Source organism: Medicago sativa, chromosome 2 (genome assembly GCF_051527215.1).
Source record: "Medicago sativa cultivar Bolivia chromosome 2, Bolivia_mono, whole genome shotgun sequence".
Lineage (NCBI taxonomy): Eukaryota > Viridiplantae > Streptophyta > Magnoliopsida > Fabales > Fabaceae > Medicago > Medicago sativa.
In genome coordinates, this window is record NC_140750.1 from 85,063,000 (window position 1) to 85,088,743 (window position 25,744).

The following is a 25,744-nucleotide window of genomic DNA, read 5'->3' on the forward strand; positions in this document are numbered from 1 at the left end:
GAGTAATGTCCTAAATTAACGAGGAGATTTTCTTGACCTCCATTTTGGCCGAATTTTTAGAGAATGCAAAAATATCCCATGGAAGTCATAGTTATGTTGTTTACCTATCCAACGAATTGTCACACGCTAAGATTCAATGCAAATCGGCCACATTATGGCCTTCCTACTAAAAAAGGGTCTAAAACGAGTAATGTCCTAAATTAACGAGGAGATTTTCTTGACCTCCATTTTGGCCGAATTTTTAGAGAATGCAAAAATATCCCATGGAAGTCGTAGTTATGTTGTTTACCTATCCAACGAATTGTCACACGCTAAGATTCAATGCAAATCGGCCACATTATGGCCTTCCTAGTAAAAAAGGGTCGAAAACGAGTAATGTCCCAAATTAACGAGGAGATTTTCTTAACCTCCATTTTGGCTGAATTTTTAAAAAATGCAAAAATATCCCATGGAAGTCGTAGCTATGTTGTTTACCTATCCAACGAATTGTCCCATGCTTAGATTCAATACAAACCGGTCACTTTATGGCCTTCCTTATAAAAAAAGGGTCGAAAACGAGTAATGTCCTAAATTAACGAGGAGATTTTCTTGACCTCCATTTTGGCCGAATTTTTAGAGAATGCAAAAATATCCCATGGAAGTCGTAGTTATGTTGTTTACCTATCCAACGAATTGTCACACGCTAAGACTCAATGCAAATCGGCCACATTATGGCCTTCCTAAAAGGGTCGAAAACGAGTAATGTCCCAAATTAACGAGGAGATTTTCTTAACCTCCATTTTGGCTGAATTTTTAGAGAATGCAAAAATATCCCATGGAAGTCGTAGTTATTTTGTTTACCTATCCAACGAATTTTCACATGCTAAGATTCAATACAAATCGGCCACTTTATGGCCTTCCTAGTAAAAATGGGTCGAAAACGAGTAATGCCCTAAATTAACGAGGAGATTTTCTTAACCTCCATTTTGGCCGAATTTTTAGAGAATGCAAAAATATCCCATGGAAGTCATAGTTATGTTGTTTACCTATCCAACGAATTGTCACACGCTAAGATTCAATGCAAATCGGCCACATTATGGCCTTCCTTATAAAAAAGGGTCGAAAACGAGTAATGTCCTAAATTAACGAGGAGATTTTCTTGACCTCCATTTTGGCCGAATTTTTAGAGAATGCAAAAATATCCCATGGAAGTCGTAGTTATGTTGTTTACCTATCCAACGAATTGTCACACGCTAAGATTCAATGCAAATCGGCCACATTATGGCCTTCCTAGTAAAAAAGGGTCGAAAACGAGTAATGTCCCAAATTAACGAGGAGATTTTCTTAACCTCCATTTTGGCTGAATTTTTAAAAAATGCAAAAATATCCCATGGAAGTCGTAGCTATGTTGTTTACCTATCCAACAAATTGTCCCATGCTAAGATTCAATACAAACCGGCCACTTTATGGCCTTCCTTATAAAAAAGGGTCGAACACGAGTAATGTCCTAAATTAACGAGGAGATTTTCTTGACCTCCATTTTGGCCGAATTTTTAGAGAATGCAAAAATATCCCATGGAAGTCGTAGTTATGTTGTTTACCTATCCAACGAATTGTCACACGCTAAGATTCAATGCAAATCGGCCACATTATGGCCTTCCTAGTAAAAAAGGGTCGAAAACGAGTAATGTCCCAAATTAACGAGGAGATTTTCTTAACCTCCATTTTGGCTGAATTTTTAAAAAATGCAAAAATATCCCATGGAAGTCGTAGCTATGTTGTTTACCTATCCAACAAATTGTCCCATGCTAAGATTCAATACAAACCGGCCACTTTATGGCCTTCCTTATAAAAAAGGGTCGAAAACGAGTAATGTCCTAAATTAACGAGGAGATTTTCTTGACCTCCATTTTGGCCGAATTTTTAGAGAATGCAAAAATATCCCATGGAAGTCGTAGTTATGTTGTTTACCTATCCAACGAATTGTCACACGCTAAGATTCAATGCAAATCGGCTACATTATGGCCTTCCTACGAAAAAAGGGTCGAAAACGAGTAATGTCCCAAATTAACGAGGATATTTTCTTAACCCCCATTTTGGCTGAATTTTTAGAGAATGCAAAAATATCCCATGGAAGTCGTAGTTATGTTGTTTACCTATCCAACGAATTGTCACACGCTAAGATTCAATGCAAATCGGCCACATTATGGCCTTCCTACTAAAAAAGGGTCGAAAACGAGTAATGTCCTAAATTAACGAGGATATTTTCTTAACCCCCATTTTGGCTGAATTTTTAGAGAATGCAAAAATATCCCATGGAAGTCATAGTTATGTTGTTTACCTATCCAACGAATTGTCACACGCTAAGATTCAATGCAAATCGGCCACATTATGGCCTTCCTAAAAGGGTCGAAAACGAGTAATGTCCCAAATTAACGAGGAGATTTTCTTAACCTCCATTTTGGCTGAATTTTTAGAGAATGCAAAAATATCCCATGGAAGTCGTAGTTATTTTGTTTACCTATCCAACGAATTGTCACATGCTAAGATTCAATACAAATCGGCCACTTTATGGCCTTCCTAGTAAAAATGGGTCGAAAACGAGTAATGCCCTAAATTAACGAGGAGATTTTCTTAACCTCCATTTTGGCCGAATTTTTAGAGAATGCAAAAATATCCCATGGAAGTCATAGTTATGTTGTTTACCTATCCAACGAATTGTCACACGCTAAGATTCAATGCAAATCGGCCACATTATGGCCTTCCTTATAAAAAAGGGTCGAAAACGAGTAATGTCCTAAATTAACGAGGAGATTTTCTTGACCTCCATTTTGGCCGAATTTTTAGAGAATGCAAAAATATCCCATGGAAGTCATAGTTATGTTGTTTACCTATCCAACGAATTGTCACACGCTAAGATTCAATGCAAATCGGCCACATTATGGCCTTCCTACTAAAAAAGGGTCTAAAACGAGTAATGTCCTAAATTAACGAGGAGATTTTCTTGACCTCCATTTTGGCCGAATTTTTAGAGAATGCAAAAATATCCCATGGAAGTCGTAGTTATGTTGTTTACCTATCCAACGAATTGTCACACGCTAAGATTCAATGCAAATCGGCCACATTATGGCCTTCCTAGTAAAAAAGGGTCGAAAACGAGTAATGTCCCAAATTAACGAGGAGATTTTCTTAACCTCCATTTTGGCTGAATTTTTAAAAAATGCAAAAATATCCCATGGAAGTCGTAGCTATGTTGTTTACCTATCCAACGAATTGTCCCATGCTTAGATTCAATACAAACCGGTCACTTTATGGCCTTCCTTATAAAAAAAGGGTCGAAAACGAGTAATGTCCTAAATTAACGAGGAGATTTTCTTGACCTCCATTTTGGCCGAATTTTTAGAGAATGCAAAAATATCCCATGGAAGTCGTAGTTATGTTGTTTACCTATCCAACGAATTGTCACACGCTAAGACTCAATGCAAATCGGCCACATTATGGCCTTCCTAAAAGGGTCGAAAACGAGTAATGTCCCAAATTAACGAGGAGATTTTCTTAACCTCCATTTTGGCTGAATTTTTAGAGAATGCAAAAATATCCCATGGAAGTCGTAGTTATTTTGTTTACCTATCCAACGAATTGTCACATGCTAAGATTCAATACAAATCGGCCACTTTATGGCCTTCCTAGTAAAAATGGGTCGAAAACGAGTAATGTCCTAAATTAACGAGGAGATTTTCTTAACCTCCATTTTGGCCGAATTTTTAGAGAATGCAAAAATATCCCATGGAAGTCATAGTTATGTTGTTTACCTATCCAACGAATTGTCACACGCTAAGATTCAATGCAAATCGGCCACATTATGGCCTTCCTTATAAAAAAGGGTCGAAAACGAGTAATGTCCTAAATTAACGAGGAGATTTTCTTGACCTCCATTTTGGCCGAATTTTTAGAGAATGCAAAAATATCCCATGGAAGTCATAGTTATGTTGTTTACCTATCCAACGAATTGTCACATGCTAAGAAAATCCCCTCGTTAATTTAGGACATTACTCGTTTTCGACCCTTTTTTATATGGAAGGCCATAAAGTGGCCGGTTTGTATTGAATCTTAGCATGGGACAATTTGTTGGATAGGTAAACAACATAGCTACGACTTCCATGGGATATTTTTGCATTTTTTAAAAATTCAGCCAAAATGGAGGTTAAGAAAATCCTTGCGTTAATTTGGGACATTACTCGTTTTCGACCCTTTTTTACTAGGAAGGCCATAATGTGGCCGATTTGCATTGAATTTTAGCGTGTGACAATTCGTTGGATAGGTAAACAACATAACTACGACTTCCATGGGATATTTTTGCATTCTCTAAAAATTCGGCCAAAATGGAGGTTAAGAAAATCTCCTCGTTAATTTAGGACATTACTCGTTTTCGACCCATTTTTACTAGGAGGCCATAATGTGGCCGATTTGCATTGAATCTTAGCGTGTGACAATTCGTTGGATAGGTAAACAACATAACTACGACTTCCATGGGATATTTTTGCATTCTCTAAAAATTCGGCCAAAATGGAGGTTAAGAAAATCTCCTCGTTAATTTAGGACATTACTCGTTTTCGACCCATTTTTACTAGGAAGGCCATAAAGTGGCCGATTTGTATTGAATCTTAGCATGTGACAATTCGTTGGATAGGTAAACAACATACCTACGATATCCATGGGATATTTTTGCATTCTCTAAAAATTCGGCCAAAATGGAGGCTAAGAAAATCCCCTCGTTAGTTTAGGACATTACTCGTTTTCGACCCTTTTTTACTAGGAAGGCCATAATGTGGCCGATTTGCATTGAATCTTAGCATGTGACAATTCGTTGGAAAGGTAAACAACATAACTACGACTTCCATGGGATATTTTTGCATTCTCTAAAAATTTGGCCAAAATGGAGGTTAAGAAAATCTCCTCGTTAATTTGGGACATTACTCGTTTTCGACCCTTTTTTAGTAGGAAGGCCATAATGTAGCCGATTTGCATTGAATCTTAGCGTGTGACAATTCGTTGGATAGGTAAACAACATAACTACGACTTCCATGGGATATTTTTGCATTCTCTAAAAATTCAGCCAAAATGGAGGTTAAGAAAATCCCCTCGTTAATTTAGGACATTACTCGTTTTCGACCCTTTTTTATAAGGAAGGCCATAAAGTGGCCGGTTTGTATTGAATCTTAGCATGGGACAATTTGTTGGATAGGTAAACAACATAGCTACGACTTCCATGGGATATTTTTGCATTTTTTAAAAATTCAGCCAAAATGGAGGTTAAGAAAATCCTTGCGTTAATTTGGGACATTACTCGTTTTCGACCCTTTTTTACTAGGAAGGCCATAATGTGGCCGATTAGCATTGAATTTTAGCGTGTGACAATTCGTTGGATAGGTAAACAACATAACTACGACTTCCATGGGATATTTTTGCATTCTCTAAAAATTCGGCCAAAATGGAGGTTAAGAAAATCTCCTCGTTAATTTAGGACATTACTTGTTTTCGACCCATTTTTACTAGGAGGCCATAATGTGGCCGATTTGCATTGAATATTAGCGTGTGACAATTCGTTGGATAGGTAAACAACATAACTACGACTTCCATGGGATATTTTTGCATTCTCTAAAAATTCGGCCAAAATGGAGGTTAAGAAAATCTCCTCGTTAATTTAGGACATTACTTGTTTTCGACCCATTTTTACTAGGAAGGCCATAAAGTGGCCGATTTGTATTGAATCTTAGCATGTGACAATTCGTTGGATAGGTAAACAACATACCTACGATATCCATGGGATATTTTTGCATTCTCTAAAAATTCGGCCAAAATGGAGGCTAAGAAAATCCCCTCGTTAGTTTAGGACATTACTCGTTTTCGACCCTTTTTTACTAGGAAGGCCATAATGTGGCCGATTTGCATTGAATCTTAGCATGTGACAATTCGTTGGAAAGGTAAACAACATAACTACGACTTCCATGGGATATTTTTGCATTCTCTAAAAATTTGGCCAAAATGGAGGTTAAGAAAATCTCCTCGTTAATTTGGGACATTACTCGTGTTCGACCCTTTTTTAGTAGGAAGGCCATAATGTAGCCGATTTGCATTGAATCTTAGCGTGTGACAATTCGTTGGATAGGTAAACAACATAACTACGACTTCCATGGGATATTTTTGCATTCTCTAAAAATTCAGCCAAAATGGAGGTTAAGAAAATCCCCTCGTTAATTTAGGACATTACTCGTTTTCGACCCTTTTTTATAAGGAAGGCCATAAAGTGGCCGGTTTGTATTGAATCTTAGCATGGGACAATTTGTTGGATAGGTAAACAACATAGCTACGACTTCCATGGGATATTTTTGCATTTTTTAAAAATTCAGCCAAAATGGAGGTTAAGAAAATCCTTGCGTTAATTTGGGACATTACTCGTTTTCGACCCTTTTTTACTAGGAAGGCCATAATGTGGCCGATTTGCATTGAATTTTAGCGTGTGACAATTCGTTGGATAGGTAAACAACATAACTACGACTTCCATGGGATATTTTTGCATTCTCTAAAACTTCGGCCAAAATGGAGGTTAAGAAAATCTCCTCGTTAATTTAGGACATTACTCGTTTTCGACCCATTTTTACTAGGAAGGCCATAAAGTGGCCGATTTGTATTGAATCTTAGCATGTGACAATTCGTTGGATAGGTAAACAACATACCTACGATATCCATGGGATATTTTTGCATTCTCTAAAAATTCGGCCAAAATGGAGGCTAAGAAAATCCCCTCGTTAGTTTAGGACATTACTCGTTTTCGACCCTTTTTTACTAGGAAGGCCATAATGTGGCTGATTTGCATTGAATCTTAGCATGTGACAATTCGTTGGAAAGGTAAACAACATAACTACGACTTCCATGGGATATTTTTGCATTCTCTAAAAATTTGGCCAAAATGGAGGTTAAGAAAATCTCCTCGTTAATTTGGGACATTACTCGTTTTCGACCCTTTTTTAGTAGAAAGGCCATAATGTAGCCGATTTGCATTGAATCTTAGCGTGTGACAATTCGTTGGATAGGTAAACAACATAACTACGACTTCCATGGGATATTTTTGCATTCTCTAAAAATTCAGCCAAAATGGAGGTTAAGAAAATCCCCTCGTTAATTTAGGACATTACTCGTTTTCGACCCTTTTTTATAAGGAAGGCCATAAAGTGGCCGGTTTGTATTGAATCTTAGCATGGGACAATTTGTTGGATAGGTAAACAACATAGCTACGACTTCCATGGGATATTTTTGCATTTTTTAAAAATTCAGCCAAAATGGAGGTTAAGAAAATCCTTGCGTTAATTTGGGACATTACTCGTTTTCGACCCTTTTTTACTAGGAAGGCCATAATGTGGCCGATTAGCATTGAATTTTAGCGTGTGACAATTCGTTGGATAGGTAAACAACATAACTACGACTTCCATGGGATATTTTTGCATTCTCTAAAAATTCGGCCAAAATGGAGGTTAAGAAAATCTCCTCGTTAATTTAGGACATTACTCGTTTTCGACCCATTTTTACTAGGAAGGCCATAATGTGGCCGATTTGCATTGAATCTTAGCGTGTGACAATTCGTTGGATAGGTAAACAACATAACTACGACTTCCATGGGATATTTTTGCATTCTCTAAAAATTCGGCCAAAATGGAGGTTAAGAAAATCTCCTCGTTAATTTAGGACATTACTCGTTTTCGACCCATTTTTACTAGGAAGGCCATAAAGTGGCCGATTTGTATTGAATCTTAGCATGTGACAATTCGTTGGATAGGTAAACAACATACCTACGATATCCATGGGATATTTTTGCATTCTCTAAAAATTCGGCCAAAATGGAGGCTAAGAAAATCCCCTCGTTAGTTTAGGACATTACTCGTTTTCGACCCTTTTTTACTAGGAAGGCCATAATGTGGCCGATTTGCATTGAATCTTAGCATGTGACAATTCGTTGGAAAGGTAAACAACATAACTACGACTTCCATGGGATATTTTTGCATTCTCTAAAAATTTGGCCAAAATGGAGGTTAAGAAAATCTCCTCGTTAATTTGGGACATTACTCGTTTTCGACCCTTTTTTAGTAGAAAGGCCATAATGTAGCCGATTTGCATTGAATCTTAGCGTGTGACAATTCGTTGGATAGGTAAACAACATAACTACGACTTCCATGGGATATTTTTGCATTCTCTAAAAATTCAGCCAAAATGGAGGTTAAGAAAATCCCCTCGTTAATTTAGGACATTACTCGTTTTCGACCCTTTTTTATAAGGAAGGCCATAAAGTGGCCGGTTTGTATTCAATCTTAGCATGGGACAATTCGTTGGATAGGTAAACAACATAGCTACGACTTCCATGGGATATTTTTGCATTTTTTAAAAATTCAGCCAAAATGGAGGTTAAGAAAATCCTTGCGTTAATTTGGGACATTACTCGTTTTCGACCCTTTTTTACTAGGAAGGCCATAATGTGGCCGATTAGCATTGAATTTTAGCGTGTGACAATTCGTTGGATAGGTAAACAACATAACTACGACTTCCATGGGATATTTTTGCATTCTCTAAAAATTCGGCCAAAATGGAGGTTAAGAAAATCTCCTCGTTAATTTAGGACATTACTCATTTTCGACCCATTTTTACTAGGAAGGCCATAATGTGGCCGATTTGCATTGAATCTTAGCGTGTGACAATTCGTTGGATAGGTAAACAACATAACTACGACTTCCATGGGATATTTTTGCATTCTCTAAAAATTCGGCCAAAATGGAGGTTAAGAAAATCTCCTCGTTAATTTAGGACATTACTCATTTTCGACCCATTTTTACTAGGAAGGCCATAAAGTGGCCGATTTGTATTGAATCTTAGCATGTGACAATTCGTTGGATAGGTAAACAACATACCTACGATATCCATGGGATATTTTTGCATTCTCTAAAAATTCGGCCAAAACGGAGGTTAAGAAAATCTCCTCGTTAATTTAGGACATTACTCGTTTTCGACCCATTTTTACTAGGAAGTCCATAATGTGGCCGATTTGCATTGAATCTTAGCGTGCGACAATTTGTTGGATAGGTAAACAACATAACTACGACTTCCATGGGATATTTTTGCATTCTCTAAAAATTCGGCCAAAATGGAGGTTAAGAAAATCTCCTCGTTAATTTAGGACATTACTCGTTTTCGACCCATTTTTACTAGGAAGGCCATAAAGTGGCCGATTTGTATTGAATCTTAGCATGTGACAATTCGTTGGATAGGTAAACAACATACCTACGATATCCATGGGATATTTTTGCATTCTCTAAAAATTCGGCCAAAATGGAGGCTAAGAAAATCCCCTCGTTAGTTTAGGACATTACTCGTTTTCGACCCTTTTTTACTAGGAAGGCCATAATGTGGCCGATTTGCATTGAATCTTAGCATGTGACAATTCGTTGGAAAGGTAAACAACATAACTACGACTTCCATGGGATATTTTTGCATTCTCTAAAAATTCAGCCAAAATGGGGGTTAAGAAAATATCCTCGTTAATTTGGGACATTACTCGTTTTCGACCCTTTTTTAGTAGGAAGGCCATAATGTAGCCGATTTGCATTGAATCTTAGCGTGTGACAATTCGTTGGATAGGTAAACAACATAACTACGACTTCCATGGGATATTTTTGCATTCTCTAAAAATTCAGCCAAAATGGAGGTTAAGAAAATCCCCTCGTTAATTTAGGACATTACTCGTTTTCGACCCTTTTTTATAAGGAAGGCCTTAAAGTGGCCGGTTTGTATTGAATCTTAGCATGGGACAATTTGTTGGATAGGTAAACAACATAGCTAAGACTTCCATGGGATATTTTTGCATTTTTTAAAAATTCAGCCAAAATGGAGGTTAAGAAAATCCTTGCGTTAATTTGGGACATTACTCGTTTTCAACCCTTTTTTACTAGGAAGGCCATAATGTGGCCGATTTGCATTGAATTTTAGCGTGTGACAATTCGTTGGATAGGTAAACAACATAACTACGACTTCCATGGGATATTTTTGCATTCTCTAAAAATTCGGCCAAAATGGAGGTTAAGAAAATCTCCTCGTTAATTTAGGACATTACTCGTTTTCGACCCATTTTTACTAGGAAGGCCATAAAGTGGCCGATTTGTATTGAATCTTAGCATGTGACAATTCGTTGGATAGGTAAACAACATACCTACGATATCCATGGGATATTTTTGCATTCTCTAAAAATTCGGCCAAAATGGAGGCTAAGAAAATCCCCTCGTTAGTTTAGGACATTACTCGTTTTCGACCCTTTTTTACTAGGAAGGCCATAATGTGGCCGATTTGCATTGAATCTTAGCATGTGACAATTCGTTGGAAAGGTAAACAACATAACTACGACTTCCATGGGATATTTTTGCATTCTCTAAAAATTTGGCCAAAATGGAGGTTAAGAAAATCTCCTCGTTAATTTGGGACATTACTCGTTTTCGACCCTTTTTTAGTAGGAAGGCCATAATGTAGCCGATTTGCATTGAATCTTAGCGTGTGACAATTCGTTGGATAGGTAAACAACATAACTACGACTTCCATGGGATATTTTTGCATTCTCTAAAAATTCAGCCAAAATGGAGGTTAAGAAAATCCCCTCGTTAATTTAGGACATTACTCGTTTTCGACCCTTTTTTATAAGGAAGGCCATAAAGTGGCCGGTTTGTATTGAATCTTAGCATGGGACAATTTGTTGGATAGGTAAACAACATAGCTACGACTTCCATGGGATATTTTTGCATTTTTTAAAAATTCAGCCAAAATGGAGGTTAAGAAAATCCTTGCGTTAATTTGGGACATTACTCGTTTTCGACCCTTTTTTACTAGGAAGGCCATAATGTGGCCGATTAGCATTGAATTTTAGCGTGTGACAATTCGTTGGATAGGTAAACAACATAACTACGACTTCCATGGGATATTTTTGCATTCTCTAAAAATTCGGCCAAAATGGAGGTTAAGAAAATCTCCTCGTTAATTTAGGACATTACTCGTTTTCGACCCATTTTTACTAGGAAGGCCATAATGTGGCCGATTTGCATTGAATCTTAGCGTGTGACAATTCGTTGGATAGGTAAACAACATAACTACGACTTCCATGGGATATTTTTGCATTCTCTAAAAATTCGGGCAAAATGGAGGTTAAGAAAATCTCCTCGTTAATTTAGGACATTACTCGTTTTCGACCCATTTTTACTAGGAAGGCCATAAAGTGGCCGATTTGTATTGAATCTTAGCATGTGACAATTCGTTGGATAGGTAAACAACATACCTACGATATCCATGGGATATTTTTGCATTCTCTAAAAATTCGGCCAAAATGGAGGCTAAGAAAATCCCCTCGTTAGTTTAGGACATTACTCGTTTTCGACCCTTTTTTACTAGGAAGGCCATAATGTGGCCGATTTGCATTGAATCTTAGCATGTGACAATTCGTTGGAAAGGTAAACAACATAACTACGACTTCCATGGGATATTTTTGCATTCTCTAAAAATTTGGCCAAAATGGAGGTTAAGAAAATCTCCTCGTTAATTTGGGACATTACTCGTTTTCGACCCTTTTTTAGTAGAAAGGCCATAATGTAGCCGATTTGCATTGAATCTTAGCGTGTGACAATTCGTTGGATAGGTAAACAACATAACTACGACTTCCATGGGATATTTTTGCATTCTCTAAAAATTCAGCCAAAATGGAGGTTAAGAAAATCCCCTCGTTAATTTAGGACATTACTCGTTTTCGACCCTTTTTTATAAGGAAGGCCATAAAGTGGCCGGTTTGTATTGAATCTTAGCATGGGACAATTTGTTGGATAGGTAAACAACATAGCTACGACTTCCATGGGATATTTTTGCATTTTTTAAAAATTCAGCCAAAATGGAGGTTAAGAAAATCCTTGCGTTAATTTGGGACATTACTCGTTTTCGACCCTTTTTTACTAGGAAGGCCATAATGTGGCCGATTAGCATTGAATTTTAGCGTGTGACAATTCGTTGGATAGGTAAACAACATAACTACGACTTCCATGGGATATTTTTGCATTCTCTAAAAATTCGGCCAAAATGGAGGTTAAGAAAATCTCCTCGTTAATTTAGGACATTACTCGTTTTCGACCCATTTTTACTAGGAAGGCCATAATGTGGCCGATTTGCATTGAATCTTAGCGTGTGACAATTCGTTGGATAGGTAAACAACATAACTACGACTTCCATGGGATATTTTTGCATTCTCTAAAAATTCGGCCAAAATGGAGGTTAAGAAAATCTCCTCGTTAATTTAGGACATTACTCGTTTTCGACCCATTTTTACTAGGAAGGCCATAAAGTGGCCGATTTGTATTGAATCTTAGCATGTGACAATTCGTTGGATAGGTAAACAACATACCTACGATATCCATGGGATATTTTTGCATTCTCTAAAAATTCGGCCAAAATGGAGGCTAAGAAAATCCCCTCGTTAGTTTAGGACATTACTCGTTTTCGACCCTTTTTTACTAGGAAGGCCATAATGTGGCCGATTTGCATTGAATCTTAGCATGTGACAATTCGTTGGAAAGGTAAACAACATAACTACGACTTCCATGGGATATTTTTGCATTCTCTAAAAATTTGGCCAAAATGGAGGTTAAGAAAATCTCCTCGTTAATTTGGGACATTACTCGTTTTCGACCCTTTTTTAGTAGAAAGGCCATAATGTAGCCGATTTGCATTGAATCTTAGCGTGTGACAATTCGTTGGATAGGTAAACAACATAACTACGACTTCCATGGGATATTTTTGCATTCTCTAAAAATTCAGCCAAAATGGAGGTTAAGAAAATCCCCTCGTTAATTTAGGACATTACTCGTTTTCGACCCTTTTTTATAAGGAAGGCCATAAAGTGGCCGGTTTGTATTGAATCTTAGCATGGGACAATTTGTTGGATAGGTAAACAACATAGCTACGACTTCCATGGGATATTTTTGCATTTTTTAAAAATTCAGCCAAAATGGAGGTTAAGAAAATCCTTGCGTTAATTTGGGACATTACTCGTTTTCGACCCTTTTTTACTAGGAAGGCCATAATGTGGCCGATTTGCATTGAATTTTAGCGTGTGACAATTCGTTGGATAGGTAAACAACATAACTACGACTTCCATGGGATATTTTTGCATTCTCTAAAAATTCGGCCAAAATGGAGGTTAAGAAAATCTCCTCGTTAATTTAGGACATTACTCGTTTTCGACCCATTTTTACTAGGAAGGCCATAAAGTGGCCGATTTGTATTGAATCTTAGCATGTGACAATTCGTTGGATAGGTAAACAACATACCTACGATATCCATGGGATATTTTTGCATTCTCTAAAAATTCGGCCAAAATGGAGGCTAAGAAAATCCCCTCGTTAGTTTAGGACATTACTCGTTTTCGACCCTTTTTTACTAGGAAGGCCATAATGTGGCCGATTTGCATTGAATCTTAGCATGTGACAATTCGTTGGAAAGGTAAACAACATAACTACGACTTCCATGGGATATTTTTGCATTCTCTAAAAATTTGGCCAAAATGGAGGTTAAGAAAATCTCCTCGTTAATTTGGGACATTACTCGTTTTCGACCCTTTTTTAGTAGGAAGGCTATAATGTAGCCGATTTGCATTGAATCTTAGCGTGTGACAATTCGTTGGATAGGTAAACAACATAACTACGACTTCCATGGGATATTTTTGCATTCTCTAAAAATTCAGCCAAAATGGAGGTTAAGAAAATCCCCTCGTTAATTTAGGACATTACTCGTTTTCGACCCTTTTTTATAAGGAAGGCCATCAAGTGGCCGGTTTGTATTGAATCTTAGCATGGGACAATTTGTTGGATAGGTAAACAACATAGCTACGACTTCCATGGGATATTTTTGCATTTTTTAAAAATTCAGCCAAAATGGAGGTTAAGAAAATCCTTGCGTTAATTTGGGACATTACTCGTTTTCGACCCTTTTTTACTAGGAAGGCCATAATGTGGCCGATTAGCATTGAATTTTAGCGTGTGACAATTCGTTGGATAGGTAAACAACATAACTACGACTTCCATGGGATATTTTTGCATTCTCTAAAAATTCGGCCAAAATGGAGGTTAAGAAAATCTCCTCGTTAATTTAGGACATTACTCGTTTTCGACCCATTTTTACTAGGAAGGCCATAATGTGGCCGATTTGCATTGAATCTTAGCGTGTGACAATTCGTTGGATAGGTAAACAACATAACTACGACTTCCATGGGATATTTTTGCATTCTCTAAAAATTCGGGCAAAATGGAGGTTAAGAAAATCTCCTCGTTAATTTAGGACATTACTCGTTTTCGACCCATTTTTACTAGGAAGGCCATAAAGTGGCCGATTTGTATTGAATCTTAGCATGTGACAATTCGTTGGATAGGTAAACAACATACCTACGATATCCATGGGATATTTTTGCATTCTCTAAAAATTCGGCCAAAATGGAGGCTAAGAAAATCCCCTCGTTAGTTTAGGACATTACTCGTTTTCGACCCTTTTTTACTAGGAAGGCCATAATGTGGCCGATTTGCATTGAATCTTAGCATGTGACAATTCGTTGGAAAGGTAAACAACATAACTACGACTTCCATGGGATATTTTTGCATTCTCTAAAAATTTGGCCAAAATGGAGGTTAAGAAAATCTCCTCGTTAATTTGGGACATTACTCGTTTTCGACCCTTTTTTAGTAGGAAGGCCATAATGTAGCCGATTTGCATTGAATCTTAGCGTGTGACAATTCGTTGGATAGGTAAACAACATAACTACGACTTCCATGGGATATTTTTGCATTCTCTAAAAATTCGGCCAAAATGGAGGTTAAGAAAATCTCCTCGTTAATTTAGGACATTACTCGTTTTCGACCCATTTTTACTAGGAAGGCCATAATGTGGCCGATTTGCATTGAATCTTAGCGTGTGACAATTCGTTGGATAGGTAAACAACATAACTACGACTTCCATGGGATATTTTTGCATTCTCTAAAAATTCAGCCAAAATGGAGGTTAAGAAAATCCCCTCGTTAATTTAGGACATTACTCGTTTTCGACCCTTTTTTATAAGGAAGGCCATAAAGTGGCCGGTTTGTATTGAATCTTAGCATGGGACAATTTGTTGGATAGGTAAACAACATAGCTACGACTTCCATGGGATATTTTTGCATTTTTTAAAAATTCAGCCAAAATGGAGGTTAAGAAAATCCTTGCGTTAATTTGGGACATTACTCGTTTTCGACCCTTTTTTACTAGGAAGGCCATAATGTGGCCGATTTGCATTGAATTTTAGCGTGTGACAATTCGTTGGATAGGTAAACAACATAACTACGACTTCCATGGGATATTTTTGCATTCTCTAAAAATTCGGCCAAAATGGAGGTTAAGAAAATCTCCTCGTTAATTTAGGACATTACTCGTTTTCGACCCATTTTTACTAGGAAGGCCATAAAGTGGCCGATTTGTATTGAATCTTAGCATGTGACAATTCGTTGGATAGGTAAACAACATACCTACGATATCCATGGGATATTTTTGCATTCTCTAAAAATTCGGCCAAAATGGAGGCTAAGAAAATCCCCTCGTTAGTTTAGGACATTACTCGTTTTCGACCCTTTTTTACTAGGAAGGCCATAATGTGGCCGATTTGCATTGAATCTTAGCATGTGACAATTCGTTGGAAAGGTAAACAACATAACTACGACTTCCATGGGATATTTTTGCATTCTCTAAAAATTTGGCCAAAATGGAGGTTAAGAAAATCTCCTCGTTAATTTGGGACATTACTCGTTTTCGACCCTTTTTTAGTAGGAAGGCTATAATGTAGCCGATTTGCATTGAATCTTAGCGTGTGACAATTCGTTGGATAGGTAAACAACATAACTACGACTTCCATGGGATATTTTTGCATTCTCTAAAAATTCAGCCAAAATGGAGGTTAAGAAAATCCCCTCGTTAATTTAGGACATTACTCGTTTTCGACCCTTTTTTATAAGGAAGGCCATCAAGTGGCCGGTTTGTATTGAATCTTAGCATGGGACAATTTGTTGGATAGGTAAACAACATAGCTACGACTTCCATGGGATATTTTTGCATTTTTTAAAAATTCAGCCAAAATGGAGGTTAAGAAAATCCTTGCGTTAATTTGGGACATTACTCGTTTTCGACCCTTTTTTACTAGGAAGGCCATAATGTGGCCGATTAGCATTGAATTTTAGCGTGTGACAATTCGTTGGATAGGTAAACAACATAACTACGACTTCCATGGGATATTTTTGCATTCTCTAAAAATTCGGCCAAAATGGAGGTTAAGAAAATCTCCTCGTTAATTTAGGACATTACTCGTTTTCGACCCATTTTTACTAGGAAGGCCATAATGTGGCCGATTTGCATTGAATCTTAGCGTGTGACAATTCGTTGGATAGGTAAACAACATAACTACGACTTCCATGGGATATTTTTGCATTCTCTAAAAATTCGGGCAAAATGGAGGTTAAGAAAATCTCCTCGTTAATTTAGGACATTACTCGTTTTCGACCCATTTTTACTAGGAAGGCCATAAAGTGGCCGATTTGTATTGAATCTTAGCATGTGACAATTCGTTGGATAGGTAAACAACATACCTACGATATCCATGGGATATTTTTGCATTCTCTAAAAATTCGGCCAAAATGGAGGCTAAGAAAATCCCCTCGTTAGTTTAGGACATTACTCGTTTTCGACCCTTTTTTACTAGGAAGGCCATAATGTGGCCGATTTGCATTGAATCTTAGCATGTGACAATTCGTTGGAAAGGTAAACAACATAACTACGACTTCCATGGGATATTTTTGCATTCTCTAAAAATTTGGCCAAAATGGAGGTTAAGAAAATCTCCTCGTTAATTTGGGACATTACTCGTTTTCGACCCTTTTTTAGTAGGAAGGCCATAATGTAGCCGATTTGCATTGAATCTTAGCGTGTGACAATTCGTTGGATAGGTAAACAACATAACTACGACTTCCATGGGATATTTTTGCATTCTCTAAAAATTCGGCCAAAATGGAGGTTAAGAAAATCTCCTCGTTAATTTAGGACATTACTCGTTTTCGACCCATTTTTACTAGGAAGGCCATAATGTGGCCGATTTGCATTGAATCTTAGCGTGTGACAATTCGTTGGATAGGTAAACAACATAACTACGACTTCCATGGGATATTTTTGCATTCTCTAAAAATTCGGCCAAAATGGAGGTTAAGAAAATCTCCTCGTTAATTTAGGACATTACTCGTTTTCGACCCATTTTTACTAGGAAGGCCATAAAGTGGCCGATTTGTATTGAATCTTAGCATGTGACAATTCGTTGGATAGGTAAACAACATACCTACGATATCCATGGGATATTTTTGCATTCTCTAAAAATTCGGCCAAAATGGAGGCTAAGAAAATCCCCTCGTTAGTTTAGGACATTACTCGTTTTCGACCCTTTTTTACTAGGAAGGCCATAATGTGGCCGATTTGCATTGAATCTTAGCATGTGACAATTCGTTGGAAAGGTAAACAACATAACTACGACTTCCATGGGATATTTTTGCATTCTCTAAAAATTTGGCCAAAATGGAGGTTAAGAAAATCTCCTCGTTAATTTGGGACATTACTCGTTTTCGACCCTTTTTTAGTAGAAAGGCCATAATGTAGCCGATTTGCATTGAATCTTAGCGTGTGACAATTCGTTGGATAGGTAAACAACATAACTACGACTTCCATGGGATATTTTTGCATTCTCTAAAAATTCAGCCAAAATGGAGGTTAAGAAAATCCCCTCGTTAATTTAGGACATTACTCGTTTTCGACCCTTTTTTATAAGGAAGGCCATAAATTGGCCGGTTTGTATTGAATCTTAGCATGGGACAATTTGTTGGATAGGTAAACAACATAGCTACGACTTCCATGGGATATTTTTGCATTTTTTAAAAATTCAGCCAAAATGGAGGTTAAGAAAATCCTTGCGTTAATTTGGGACATTACTCGTTTTCGACCCTTTTTTACTAGGAAGGCCATAATGTGGCCGATTTGCATTGAATTTTAGCGTGTGACAATTCGTTGGATAGGTAAACAACATAACTACGACTTCCATGGGATATTTTTGCATTCTCTAAAAATTCGGCCAAAATGGAGGTTAAGAAAATCTCCTCGTTAATTTAGGACATTACTCGTTTTCGACCCATTTTTACTAGGAAGGCCATAAAGTGGCCGATTTGTATTGAATCTTAGCATGTGACAATTCGTTGGATAGGTAAACAACATACCTACGATATCCATGGGATATTTTTGCATTCTCTAAAAATTCGGCCAAAATGGAGGCTAAGAAAATCCCCTCGTTAGTTTAGGACATTACTCGTTTTCGACCCTTTTTTACTAGGAAGGCCATAATGTGGCCGATTTGCATTGAATCTTAGCATGTGACAATTCGTTGGAAAGGTAAACAACATAACTACGACTTCCATGGGATATTTTTGCATTCTCTAAAAATTTGGCCAAAATGGAGGTTAAGAAAATCTCCTCGTTAATTTGGGACATTACTCGTTTTCGACCCTTTTTTAGTAGGAAGGCTATAATGTAGCCGATTTGCATTGAATCTTAGCGTGTGACAATTCGTTGGATAGGTAAACAACATAACTACGACTTCCATGGGATATTTTTGCATTCTCTAAAAATTCAGCCAAAATGGAGGTTAAGAAAATCCCCTCGTTAATTTAGGACATTACTCGTTTTCGACCCTTTTTTATAAGGAAGGCCATCAAGTGGCCGGTTTGTATTGAATCTTAGCATGGGACAATTTGTTGGATAGGTAAACAACATAGCTACGACTTCCATGGGATATTTTTGCATTTTTTAAAAATTCAGCCAAAATGGAGGTTAAGAAAATCCTTGCGTTAATTTGGGACATTACTCGTTTTCGACCCTTTTTTACTAGGAAGGCCATAATGTGGCCGATTAGCATTGAATTTTAGCGTGTGACAATTCGTTGGATAGGTAAACAACATAACTACGACTTCCATGGGATATTTTTGCATTCTCTAAAAATTCGGCCAAAATGGAGGTTAAGAAAATCTCCTCGTTAATTTAGGACATTACTCGTTTTCGACCCATTTTTACTAGGAAGGCCATAATGTGGCCGATTTGCATTGAATCTTAGCGTGTGACAATTCGTTGGATAGGTAAACAACATAACTACGACTTCCATGGGATATTTTTGCATTCTCTAAAAATTCGGCCAAAATGGAGGTTAAGAAAATCTCCTCGTTAATTTAGGACATTACTCGTTTTCGACCCATTTTTACTAGGAAGGCCATAAAGTGGCCGATTTGTATTGAATCTTAGCATGTGACAATTCGTTGGATAGGTAAACAACATACCTACGATATCCATGGGATATTTTTGCATTCTCTAAAAATTCGGCCAAAATGGAGGCTAAGAAAATCCCCTCGTTAGTTTAGGACATTACTCGTTTTCGACCCTTTTTTACTAGGAAGGCCATAATGTGGCCGATTTGCATTGAATCTTAGCATGTGACAATTCGTTGGAAAGGTAAACAACATAACTACGACTTCCATGGGATATTTCTGCATTCTCTAAAAATTTGGCCAAAATGGAGGTTAAGAAAATCTCCTCGTTAATTTGGGACATTACTCGTTTTCGACCCTTTTTTAGTAGAAAGGCCATAATGTAGCCGATTTGCATTGAATCTTAGTGTGTGACAATTCGTTGGATAGGTAAACAACATAACTACGACTTCCATGGGATATTTTTGCATTCTCTAAAAATTCAGCCAAAATGGAGGTTAAGAAAATCCCCTCGTTAATTTAGGACATTACTCGTTTTCGACCCTTTTTTATAAGGAAGGCCATAAAGTGGCCGGTTTGTATTGAATCTTAGCATGGGACAATTTGTTGGATAGGTAAACAACATAGCTACGACTTCCATGGGATATTTTTGCATTTTTTAAAAATTCAGCCAAAATGGAGGTTAAGAAAATCCTTGCGTTAATTTGGGACATTACTCGTTTTCGACCCTTTTTTACTAGGAAGGCCATAATGTGGCCGATTTGCATTGAATTTTAGCGTGTGACAATTCGTTGGATAGGTAAACAACATAACTACGACTTCCATGGGATATTTTTGCATTCTCTAAAAATTCGGCCAAAATGGAGGTTAAGAAAATCTCCTCGTTAATTTAGGACATTACTCGTTTTCGACCCATTTTTACTAGGAAGGCCATAAAGTGGCCGATTTGTATTGAATCTTAGCATGTGACAATTCGTTGGATAGGTAAACAACATACCTACGATATCCATGGGATATTTTTGCATTCTCTAAAAATTCGGCCAAAATGGAGGCTAAGAAAATCCCCTCGTTAGTTTAGGACATTACTCGTTTTCGACCCATTTTTACTAGGAAGGCCATAAAGTGGCCGATTTGTATTGAATCTTAGCATGTGACAATTCGTTGGATAGGTAAACAACATACCTACGATATCCATGGGATATTTTTGCATTCTCTAAAAATTCGGCCAAAATGGAGGCTAAGAAAATCCCCTCGTTAGTTTAGGACATTACTCGTTTTCGACCCTTTTTTACTAGGAAGGCCATAATGTGGCCGATTTGCATTGAATCTTAGCATGTGACAATTCGTTGGAAAGGTAAACAACATAACTACGACTTCCATGGGATATTTTTGCATTCTCTAAAAATTTGGCCAAAATGGAGGTTAAGAAAATCTCCTCGTTAATTTGGGACATTACTCGTTTTCGACCCTTTTTTAGTAGGAAGGCCATAATGTAGCCGATTTGCATTGAATCTTAGCGTGTGACAATTCGTTGGATAGGTAAACAACATAACTACGACTTCCATGGGATATTTTTGCATTCTCTAAAAATTCAGCCAAAATGGAGGTTAAGAAAATCCCCTCGTTAATTTAGGACATTACTCGTTTTCGACCCTTTTTTATAAGGAAGGCCATAAAGTGGCCGGTTTGTATTGAATCTTAGCATGGGACAATTTGTTGGATAGGTAAACAACATAGCTACGACTTCCATGGGATATTTTTGCATTTTTTAAAAATTCAGCCAAAATGGAGGTTAAGAAAATCCTTGCGTTAATTTGGGACATTACTCGTTTTCGACCCTTTTTTACTAGGAAGGCCATAATGTGGCCGATTAGCATTGAATTTTAGCGTGTGACAATTCGTTGGATAGGTAAACAACATAACTACGACTTCCATGGGATATTTTTGCATTCTCTAAAAATTCGGCCAAAATGGAGGTTAAGAAAATCTCCTCGTTAATTTAGGACATTACTCGTTTTCGACCCATTTTTACTAGGAAGGCCATAATGTGGCCGATTTGCATTGAATCTTAGCGTGTGACAATTCGTTGGATAGGTAAACAACATAACTACGACTTCCATGGGATATTTTTGCATTCTCTAAAAATTCGGGCAAAATGGAGGTTAAGAAAATCTCCTCGTTAATTTAGGACATTACTCGTTTTCGACCCATTTTTACTAGGAAGGCCATAAAGTGGCCGATTTGTATTGAATCTTAGCATGTGACAATTCGTTGGATAGGTAAACAACATACCTACGATATCCATGGGATATTTTTGCATTCTCTAAAAATTCGGCCAAAATGGAGGCTAAGAAAATCCCCTCGTTAGTTTAGGACATTACTCGTTTTCGACCCTTTTTTACTAGGAAGGCCATAATGTGGCCGATTTGCATTGAATCTTAGCATGTGACAATTCGTTGGAAAGGTAAACAACATAACTACGACTTCCATGGGATATTTTTGCATTCTCTAAAAATTTGGCCAAAATGGAGGTTAAGAAAATCTCCTCGTTAATTTGGGACATTACTCGTTTTCGACCCTTTTTTAGTAGAAAGGCCATAATGTAGCCGATTTGCATTGAATCTTAGCGTGTGACAATTCGTTGGATAGGTAAACAACATAACTACGACTTCCATGGGATATTTTTGCATTCTCTAAAAATTCAGCCAAAATGGAGGTTAAGAAAATCCCCTCGTTAATTTAGGACATTACTCGTTTTCGACCCTTTTTTATAAGGAAGGCCATAAAGTGGCCGGTTTGTATTGAATCTTAGCATGGGACAATTTGTTGGATAGGTAAACAACATAGCTACGACTTCCATGGGATATTTTTGCATTTTTTAAAAATTCAGCCAAAATGGAGGTTAAGAAAATCCTTGCGTTAATTTGGGACATTACTCGTTTTCGACCCTTTTTTACTAGGAAGGCCATAATGTGGCCGATTTGCATTGAATTTTAGCGTGTGACAATTCGTTGGATAGGGAAACAACATAACTACGACTTCCATGGGATATTTTTGCATTCTCTAAAAATTCGGCCAAAATGGAGGTTAAGAAAATCTCCTCGTTAATTTAGGACATTACTCGTTTTCGACCCATTTTTACTAGGAAGGCCATAATGTGGCCGATTTGCATTGAATCTTAGCGTGTGACAATTCGTTGGATAGGTAAACAACATAACTACGACTTCCATGGGATATTTTTGCATTCTCTAAAAATTCAGCCAAAATGGAGGTTAAGAAAATCCCCTCGTTAATTTAGGACATTACTCGTTTTCGACCCTTTTTTATAAGGAAGGCCATAAAGTGGCCGGTTTGTATTGAATCTTAGCATGGGAAAATTTGTTGGATAGGTAAACAACATAGCTACGACTTCCATGGGATATTTTTGCATTTTTTAAAAATTCAGCCAAAATGGAGGTTAAGAAAATCCTTGCGTTAATTTGGGACATTACTCGTTTTCGACCCTTTTTTACTAGGAAGGCCATAATGTGGCCGATTAGCATTGAATTTTAGCGTGTGACAATTCGTTGGATAGGTAAACAACATAACTACGACTTCCATGGGATATTTTTGCATTCTCTAAAAATTCGGCCAAAATGGAGGTTAAGAAAATCTCCTCGTTAATTTAGGACATTACTCGTTTTCGACCCATTTTTACTAGGAAGGCCATAATGTGGCCGATTTGCATTGAATCTTAGCGTGTGACAATTCGTTGGATAGGTAAACAACATAACTACGACTTCCATGGGATATTTTTCCATTCTCTAAAAATTCGGCCAATATGGAGGTTAAGAAAATCTCCTCGTTAATTTAGGACATTACTCGTTTTCGACCCATTTTTACTAGGAAGGCCATAAAGTGGCCGATTTGTATTGAATCTTAGCATGTGACAATTCGTTGGATAGGTAAACAACATACCTACGATATCCATGGGATATTTTTGCATTCTCTAAAAATTCGGCCAAAATGGAGGCTAAGAAAATCCCCTCGTTAGTTTAGGACATTACTCGTTTTCGACCCTTTTTTACTAGGAAGGCCATAATGTGGCCGATTTGCATTGAATCTTAGCATGTGACAATTCGTTGGAAAGGTAAACAACATAACTACGACTTCCATGGGATATTTTTGCATTCTCTAAAAATTTGGCCAAAATGGAGGTTAAGAAAATCTCCTCGTTAATTTGGGACATTACTCGTTTTCGACCCTTTTTTAGTAGAAAGGCCATAATGTAGCCGATTTGCATTGAATCTTAGCGTGTGACAATTCGTTGGATAGGTAAACAACATACCTACGATATCCATGGGATATTTTTGCATTCTCTAAAAATTCGGCCAAAATGGAGGCTAAGAAAATCCCCTCGTTAGTTTAGGACATTACTCGTTTTCGACCCTTTTTTACTAGGAAGGCCATAATGTGGCCGATTTGCATTGAATCTTAGCATGTGACAATTCGTTGGAAAGGTAAACAACATAACTACGACTTCCATGGGATATTTTTGCATTCTCTAAAAATTTGGCCAAAATGGAGGTTAAGAAAATCTCCTCGTTAATTTGGGACATTACTCGTTTTCGACCCTTTTTTAGTAGAAAGGCCATAATGTAGCCGATTTGCATTGAATCTTAGCGTGTGACAATTCGTTGGATAGGTAAACAACATAACTACGACTTCCATGGGATATTTTTGCATTCTCTAAAAATTCAGCCAAAATGGAGGTTAAGAAAATCCCCTCGTTAATTTAGGACATTACTCGTTTTCGACCCTTTTTTATAAGGAAGGCCATAAAGTGGCCGGTTTGTATTGAATCTTAGCATGGGACAATTTGTTGGATAGGTAAACAACATAGCTACGACTTCCATGGGATATTTTTGCATTTTTTAAAAATTCAGCCAAAATGGAGGTTAAGAAAATCCTTGCGTTAATTTGGGACATTACTCGTTTTCGACCCTTTTTTACTAGGAAGGCCATAATGTGGCCGATTTGCATTGAATTTTAGCGTGTGACAATTCGTTGGATAGGTAAACAACATAACTACGACTTCCATGGGATATTTTTGCATTCTCTAAAAATTCGGCCAAAATGGAGGTTAAGAAAATCTCCTCGTTAATTTAGGACATTACTCGTTTTCGACCCATTTTTACTAGGAAGGCCATAATGTGGCCGATTTGCATTGAATCTTAGCGTGTGACAATTCGTTGGATAGGTAAACAACATAACTACGACTTCCATGGGATATTTTTCCATTCTCTAAAAATTCGGCCAAAATGGAGGTTAAGAAAATCTCCTCGTTAATTTAGGACATTACTCGTTTTCGACCCATTTTTACTAGGAAGGCCATAAAGTGGCCGATTTGTATTGAATCTTAGCATGTGACAATTCGTTGGATAGGTAAACAACATACCTACGATATCCATGGGATATTTTTGCATTCTCTAAAAATTCGGCCAAAATGGAGGCTAAGAAAATCCCCTCGTTAGTTTAGGACATTACTCGTTTTCGACCCTTTTTTACTAGGAAGGCCATAATGTGGCCGATTTGCATTGAATCTTAGCATGTGACAATTCGTTGGAAAGGTAAACAACATAACTACGACTTCCATGGGATATTTTTGCATTCTCTAAAAATTTGGCCAAAATGGAGGTTAAGAAAATCTCCTCGTTAATTTGGGACATTACTCGTTTTCGACCCTTTTTTAGTAGGAAGGCCATAATGTAGCCGATTTGCATTGAATCTTAGCGTGTGACAATTCGTTGGATAGGTAAACAACATAACTACGACTTCCATGGGATATTTTTGCATTCTCTAAAAATTCAGCCAAAATGGAGGTTAAGAAAATCCCCTCGTTAATTTAGGACATTACTCGTTTTCGACCCTTTTTTATAAGGAAGGCCATAAAGTGGCCGGTTTGTATTGAATCTTAGCATGGGAAAATTTGTTGGATAGGTAAACAACATAGCTACGACTTCCATGGGATATTTTTGCATTTTTTAAAAATTCAGCCAAAATGGAGGTTAAGAAAATCCTTGCGTTAATTTGGGACATTACTCGTTTTCGACCCTTTTTTACTAGGAAGGCCATAATGTGGCCGATTAGCATTGAATTTTAGCGTGTGACAATTCGTTGGATAGGTAAACAACATAACTACGACTTCCATGGGATATTTTTGCATTCTCTAAAAATTCGGCCAAAATGGAGGTTAAGAAAATCTCCTCGTTAATTTAGGACATTACTCGTTTTCGACCCATTTTTACTAGGAAGGCCATAAAGTGGCCGATTTGTATTGAATCTTAGCATGTGAC